This window comes from Arvicanthis niloticus, chromosome 5, assembly GCF_011762505.2.
Source record: "Arvicanthis niloticus isolate mArvNil1 chromosome 5, mArvNil1.pat.X, whole genome shotgun sequence".
Classification (NCBI taxonomy): domain Eukaryota; kingdom Metazoa; phylum Chordata; class Mammalia; order Rodentia; family Muridae; genus Arvicanthis; species Arvicanthis niloticus.
The window spans coordinates 87,646,964-87,654,628 of record NC_047662.1 but is presented as its reverse complement, the minus strand read 5'-3'; the positions used below and the strand labels follow the sequence as shown (position 1 = coordinate 87,654,628).

Below are 7,665 nucleotides of genomic sequence, written 5' to 3'. Positions count from 1 at the left end.
TTAAAACACATTTAGAGGCACAGTGTCTCTGCCATACCGCAGGGCACTTACTGTCCTAGGGTGAGAGCTGTTCTTGTGGAAACCGTTTCTGTTTGAAGGATCTGCTGATAGGCCAGCTGTGGTTGCTCACATGAGGGGAACTGGCAGATATTTTTTCTCAAAATGAATAAAACAAGCCTGCTGTTTCAAGGAAAACAAGTAACAGTATTTGTTACCAATGATCAAACAAACCCATGTTTTCAGGCATGAGTGAGAATTTTTGAAAATTTGTTCCGGCCACGGCAAGCTTGCCGGTGACATCGCTGAAATCCTTACAGACCTTCCCAATGAGCATGGTCAGGGGATGGGCAAAAGGGATTTTTGATGCTGTGTAATCAATCAAATGACACAACATTTAAAGGGGCTGCCAAGCTGGGGACCAGAATTATCTACATGATCTGCCCATCTGATTATAGCTTCATTCAACTCCTGTTGTTTTTCTACACTTTTAACTCTAAAAATGTTTACTTGAGGCAAAGTTGCTATTATGGACTGGGTTATGGATCCTTCCGTAGTCACATGTGGAAATACTAACCCATATTAGATCAGAAAGTGACTGTAGTTGGAGATAGGCAAGTGCGATGGGTAGGTGTGGGTAGGTTTTTGTTTTTGTTTTTGTTTTTTGGTTTTTTTTGCCTAGACACAGCTAGAGTAAGAGTAATCTGGGAAGAGAGAACCTTAGTGGAAAAAATACCACCATCAGATCATTTGTAGAAATGTCTGTGGGGCTGCCTCTGTCCCTCCCTTCTTCCTTCCTTCTTTCCTTCTTTTCTTTTTTGAGACAAGGTTTGACTATGTAGCTGTGGCTGCCCTGGAACTTGCTAAGGACCCAGGCTGGATTCGAACTCACAGAGATTCACCTCTGCTTCTCAAGTGCTGGGATTAAAGGAGGGGCATTTTCTTGATTAATGATGTGGGAGGGTTCAGATCACTGTGGGTGGTGCCATCTCTGAGCACATCCTGGACCTTATACAAAAGCAAGCTGAGCGCATCTCAGCGAGTAAGCCACGGAACGTTGTTTCCATGGCTTCTGCCTCAGTCAGTGCTTGTCTAAGTTCTTGCTCTGACTCCCATCAAGGATGGACTGAAGCTATGAGAGGAAATGAACTCTTTCCTCTAAGCTGCTTTTGGTCACGGTCTTATTATAGCAATAGAAAGCAAACGGGGGACAGCAAGGAGGTTAGAGGAAACTATAATCAGACATGACTAGGGGCCATTCTGCTAGGGCTGAGAATTTGTGAAATAATTCACTATGAAAATCAAGGTTGAGCCAGCAAAAGAATCTTTACTCAGAAACTGATATATCAGGGAGATGGCTGGGTTTGGGATCCAAACCATGTCAGTGGGGTAGGGGTGGGACAGAGCAACAAACACCCCACAAATAAGGTGGAGAAGGGGCACGAGTAGAGGCAATCAGTCGGTATGGGTATGTTGTACGTTTCCCATCATTTCACACCTGGTACCTTAAGTGGGTACCAGTCAAGTACCTCAGATGGCTTTTCTGATAACTTGGCCTGGATGGAGATCAGCCAATCAAAGCCTCTTTAGCAGCTGCTGGATTTTAGTCCTGACTGTGTGTTAACCATAGGGTGAGATGTGTGGGTCTAAGTTCCTAGGACACCTAGGGTCAGAAGCCAGTTCAGAGACTTTGGTTGTTTCTTAGAATTTAGGACAAAATGGAGACTGTATACAAGATGGAGTCCCTGTAGCTAAGGAGACTCCCAACAATCTGGTAACAAGCAGAAGAGCACGTGCATGTTGAAAACAATGGGAAGTCATCCGTCTGCAGATGATGGTGAAAGGGCTCAGAAGAAAGTGGCTCTGCTTACACTTTGAGCTCAGACGTCAAGTCAGCAGAAAACTGTGAGAAAACGAGTTTCAGTTATTTAAACTGCCTGGGTTCTGGCATTTTGTCTGATACCGTTAGAAAGTTAATGCAGTTGTTTATCTTCTAAGGACACTAGATTCTTGGAACTGAAGTTGTCAGTGTGTGTGTGTGTGTGTGTGTGTGTGTGTGTGTGTGTGTCAGTGATGAACAAGCTGGGCTCCATCTTAACATCAGTAGCCATTTTATTACAAAGTCAAAATAAGTTTGTTTCTGTTTACTGTAAAACTTGAGTTTAACCGTTCCTTGTCTCATTTTCTGGAATTTGACACGTTCCACACCCTATACCCTTGACCTTCACCCTCAGAAAATAAGACATTTTGCCAAGTTCCTACATAACCAAAATTCCACTGGAAATCTCCAGCTCTTGTAAACCCCCTAGCTTTGGAGATTTGGGGCTATAAAAATCCCACATGTATGTTTGGGACCAAACTTGCAACTCCTAAATTTAGGGAGAGGCAGTCACTGGACCAGCTAGCTATATTGTGCACATAATGAGATATTTGGGTCAGTGGTCTTTACTCTTCTTCAGTGGGATTGACAGCAGCAGTCCACAGCATACCTAGACCCTAATAACGTTCTCTCCTGTTCCTTAGTTATGCTGGTAAAACTATGAACCCTTTTCTCCATGCTATTAACATGGACACTGGAGGTTCAGAGAGAAGAAATTGATTGTGAAGTCTGTGGGGTGAACATGAAGACTTTTATTCCTCTAGTTTTTGAGATGATAATTTAATTACAACATTTCTCTCTTTCCTTTCCTCCTTCCAAACCTTCCTGTATACCCCTCCCCGTATTCCTTTGGATTCATGGCCTCTTTTCTCACCAATTGTTATTGTATACACACACACACACACACACACACACACACACACACACACACACACACGTATTTCTAAATAGAACCTGCTCAGTCCATATAATGCTAACATGAGGACCTTTTAAAGAAGACCCAGTTGTGGTGGCACATGTCTGAAATTCTAGTATTTGTGAACCTAAGGCAGGAGTATCTGGAGGATGAGATCAGTCTCTGCTACACTACAAATTGCTGTTTCAAAAACAAAAAACAAAAACACAATAGAAAAGAGGCGTGCATTCACCTGTGTAAATGAGATTCAGGCTATTACCTCCTAAGAAGTGGGGAGCATCAAGCCAGTAGGAAGAGCATAAATTTGTCTTGCCACCTACTGTACACATTTGGAAGGGTGTTAGCTTTTTCTGGTTTCAAGTCTTGTTAGCTTTCTCGTATTGAGGCAGGCAGGCAGCTCATCTATTGTCAGTCATTTGTGGTTGGTCAGGCACATTCTGGTAGAAGGAGAGATGAAAGGCCAGCTTAGATCTGCTTCCGTGGTTTAAATAAAAATGTCCCCATTCACCAGTGGATGGTGCTGTTTGGGGAGGTTTAGGAGGTGCAGCCTCACTGGAGGAGGAAGAATGTCACTGGGGTAGGCTTTGAGAGTTGAAAGCCTGAAGCCACTTCTGGCGCTTTTGCTTCTTGAGCTTGTGTTTGGCGATGTGATTGCTCACCTCACGGCCCCTGATGTCACATCTGCCGTTTGTTGGCATGCTTTCCCACCATGATGGACTCTTGCCTCTGGAACCACAAGCTGTAAACTCTTTCTTCCATAGGTTGCTTTTGATCATGGTGTTTTATTGAAGCAACAGAAAGGTAGCTAATATACCTGTATTGGGTGTTAAGCTGAGTACCTGCTAATCTAGCCTTGAGCTGGCTTCTCAGGGAGCAAAAGACCCTATTTATCATCTCATGAACAATGGAGGGTCTGCATGCTTAAGACTATGGGATGCACAGCTCAGCCACACACAGCTAATATGAAGTTACATATAAGGGTCTATCTGTCAATCAGGATAAGGACCCATCCCGTTCATGTCCTTGGGTACTAGGTCTTCTCCTCTGCCCAGACTCACAGAAGTTATGCCAGTCATGGACTTACTTGAGTCTTCTCCATTCTGTGGAGTACACTGTACGCCTTTACTCTCACCTTTGAACAAGTTATGTTTTCATTTTGTTTTTCTGCGTTTTGTTAGACTGTCCACGAAACAAAGAGTCTGGACATTGCAGTACCAGAGAACCCCGAGAATTGCCCCCAAAGAACGCTGAGACTCGCCCCAGGAACAGAACTGTCCAAGAGTAGCAGGTGGAGAAAGTCTGCAGCACTGCTGAAGAACCCACCCTCTCCCTCCATCTTACTCGGAACCAAAGCCCACTTCCTGCTCTGCCAGCAACTGAGAGATGCACACTTACCATGCTATCCAGTCCAACAGTGCTATAACACATCATCCTGGGAAGGGACTGGCCACCTTCTTACAAATGCATTCCTCATTCTGGGCACATAGCAAAACTCTCCTTAGTAGGCTGCTTTGCAGTTAAGCATAGTGGCATTATTGCCATTATTATTTTGGCTACAATGGTGTAGTCCTGGCTAAATCAACCCTTCCATGGTAGACCCTCTATGCTCTTTTCTCCTTCCCCATCTGGGTAGATAGGCATGCACTAGTAAAAGCTGCAAACTTAGGGTACGGCTTCTACTTAGTGGGAAGCACTACAAGCTCCTCTTGTGGTAAGACACTAAGATATTTGGGGTTTGGCTTTTAGAATAACTGTGGTACCCACACTAACATTTATTCCTATTTTACAGGTGAAAAAGTTGAGTCTAGGAGTATTTAATTTACCCAACGTCTCCTCACAATGAACAGATTCTCTATAAGCTTGAATTGTTTGTGTTTTGTTGGAATTGAAGGGGCAAAAGTGTCCATAGGAAGCGTGTTTTGTGTGTGTGTGTGTGTGTGTGTGTGTGTGTGTGTGTGTGTGTGTGTGGTGTTGCCATCCCATCAGTATTTTTGGGCTCTACATATCCTGAGATGCTCTGCACTTTAAGTAGTGACTGAGCAAGTTAACCCAGGTATCCCATTGCACTCTAGTCAACAGACAGAAGACTTTGTTTCTGTGCCTTGCTGAGCAGTGACCTGGGCAGTGTCTGGAATGCCTTATCTGAGCCAAGTATTGCCGGGTTGCTGATGAATAAGTCCTAGGTCTTATGTGAGATCTAGAGGGATAGCCAAGGATGATGCTGACCAGTGAGAGCATGTAACTGGGCAGCCAGCCTTTCCCAGGGCTATCCAGTGTCAGGAGTCTGGCAACAAATGGAGGGAAAATGATCTCATGTCAATCAGGGCATGTCCCCGCCCACCTAGCCATTGGACCTTGTACTAGAGCCAAGCAGTGGGGGAGCCACCCTCTCTGGCCCTCTCCTGTTCTTTGTAGTTGAGTTCTAAGGCTGGCTCACTTGTCTCTTGCAACTACACCCGAGCGAGCATTTGTGAAGCCTGGGCAGTGATCGGGACAGTGACGGGCTGGTTTCTGCTTCTCTGGGTATCTATCGTTCTGCTCCTTATTCTGAAACTGTGAGAATGTTGTTGCTTGAAAGAAAGGCAGTGACTATTGAAGCAGACGCACTCCTTGTAGGTTTTAGAAAACCAAGGCCTGGGAGATGTTCAGACATGAAGGCCATCTGATTCTCTTATCATTGCAGGATTGAATTCCTAAAGGGTAGAGACCTGGAGACGCTAAGGCTGGTATGCAAGAATTCTGTTGGGTAGTGCCTTGAAAACACCTGGTTGTGGAGCCAAAGAGGCAGGACTGGGCAGAAGAGGCTATACTCTCAGGTAGTGGCCACAAACACTTCTGACCCCACAGGATCTCTGAGGCCACATAGCGCTCTTCAACATGTACTAAATTAAAGGAACACATGAGACTTTTTAATCCCCATGGAGACTAGTCATTGCCTATTGGGTGAGGGACGTTTCCAAGAGGGGGCTGTGTTATGAATGGGGTTGGGGGTTGGGGGTTGGGGGTTGGGGGTTGGGGGTAGGGGATGGGAGTCCTACACCCATCATGGATGGAAGATCCTGTTGTCATCATGTCCCTTTACCCTCACAGTCATGCTGACATTTGAGGTTAGGGAAACGAGCAATAGATACAAATGGAAGAAAGAGAACAGTTCAGGACTCTGGTGTCAGTCTTCAGCTTAGGTGTCAAGGTAAGTGGTGGACGCTTCAGAGAGGACAGAAAAAAAGTTGCCGTGGAGACTGGTGAACTTCTAGGCCTGAAATGACCCTAGAAACATGCCCAGCTGGGACTGAGAGATGTCCTGAAGTCCTGAATGTGTCCTGAAGGATAGAAGAGAGTGGAGCCTGGGGGGTGGGGGAGGGGAAGAAAGGCAGTGAATGAAGGGGAGGGGAGGGGGAGGGGGAGGAGAGGGAGAGGAGAGGAGAGGGGGAGGGAGAGGGGGAGGGGAAGGGGACGGGGAAGGGGAAGGGGAGGGGGAGGGAGAGGGGGAGAAACCCTAAAAAACAGAACAGCAGTCAAAGGATGCATGCATGGAAAAGCCTGGCCTCTGAGGCGTGATAAGAAAGCTCCGGAGCCCCTGAGGAGGCGTGTGCTGTCTTCCAGATCTGAAGCCTTGTGAGCAGCACCAGCAGAGTTGAGGAAGGAACCACTTTTGCTTTGCTACGATTGTTAGAGACAGAAACTTGCTCTGTTGGCCCACACTGGACTTAGACATGAGATCCTCCTGCCGCAGTCTTTCAAGAATTCGATTACTGGCAAGTATCAGCATGCCCAGCTCAGAGGGGATACTTCCTAAAACTTGTTTTTCTATTTATTTAGTATGTGTCGCATCCACACACCCACACATCCAGACTTCCATCCCCCAGACCCCCACATACCCACATACTACACTTTCCCACCTCTCCTCCCCACACCATTACAATATCTCCCACACCCATTCCTCCTCCCCTTACCCCCACCCCTACCCCCTACACATACCATACACACATAATGCCCTGCCATCCCCATCATACACACATTAACCCCCTGCCTCCCCCCTTTCCCCACAGATATATGGAGCCAAAGACAGTTTGCAGGAGTCAGTTTCCCCTTCCTTGTGGATTCTGGGGATGACTCAGATGTCAGGCTAAATGGCAAGTGTCTTTATGCACTGGGCTACCTCACTGGCCCCACAGATATCTTGATAGTTTGTGAAACTTGAGAGAGGCCAGCCCCTCTCTGTGCAGAGCATCTGAGCAGCTGGGAAGCCTGTGCAGAACACCCTTCTGGCTTATCCCCACCTTCATTGCTTTCTGAGCTATTTATTTATTTATTTATTTATTTATTTATTTACATTTTACCTTGTTGGAAACTGAAAGTCACGCAAATGATCCTGACACATAGAGATGCAAATGGATTTTGCCCAATGGTGAAATGGTTGCTTATTGTACCTTGGATACCAACTGTTCTGCATTTATTTATGACTTCATTTTAGCATCCCAGATTATTCTGATAGGCACGTTGACGAGGTGTTCTTCTGATCTGTTAATAACATTTTGCTGCTTCCCTCGTTAATGAGTTAAATAAATCTCTAACACATGTTCATGGGGGCAAGTGGGGATGAAATAAGGTGAGTTCTCTCCCAGTTTAGTTAATTTAAAACCAGAGGAAGTTGAGTATCGCTGTGCAGGCTCACTGAGATGGAAACGGCATGGCATGGGTGGGAGAGGTGGGGGTAATGTTGGGTGGACTGACAGAGGGACTTAGCTCAGCAACTACTCTGCAATCCCATGCCAACCAACCACAGAGGTTCCAGTTCCAACAGGGAGCATCCACCTAAGATTTAAACAGAATCAGTACAACGTGTGTTTTGCATTATTTCGAACAACCCTGA

General features: G+C 45.8%; 1 long non-coding RNA gene across 1 annotated transcript; it reads left to right on the top strand.

The window, feature by feature from the left end:
* Positions 1 to 5,191: 5,191 nt before the first annotated feature.
* On the top strand, positions 5,192 to 6,740 carry LOC143442241 (uncharacterized). Its single transcript, XR_013110253.1, has 3 exons — positions 5,192 to 5,315; positions 5,476 to 5,608; positions 6,396 to 6,740. It is a non-coding gene; the product is annotated as an uncharacterized LOC143442241 (long non-coding RNA).
* The last annotated feature ends 925 nt before the right edge of the window (positions 6,741 to 7,665 follow it).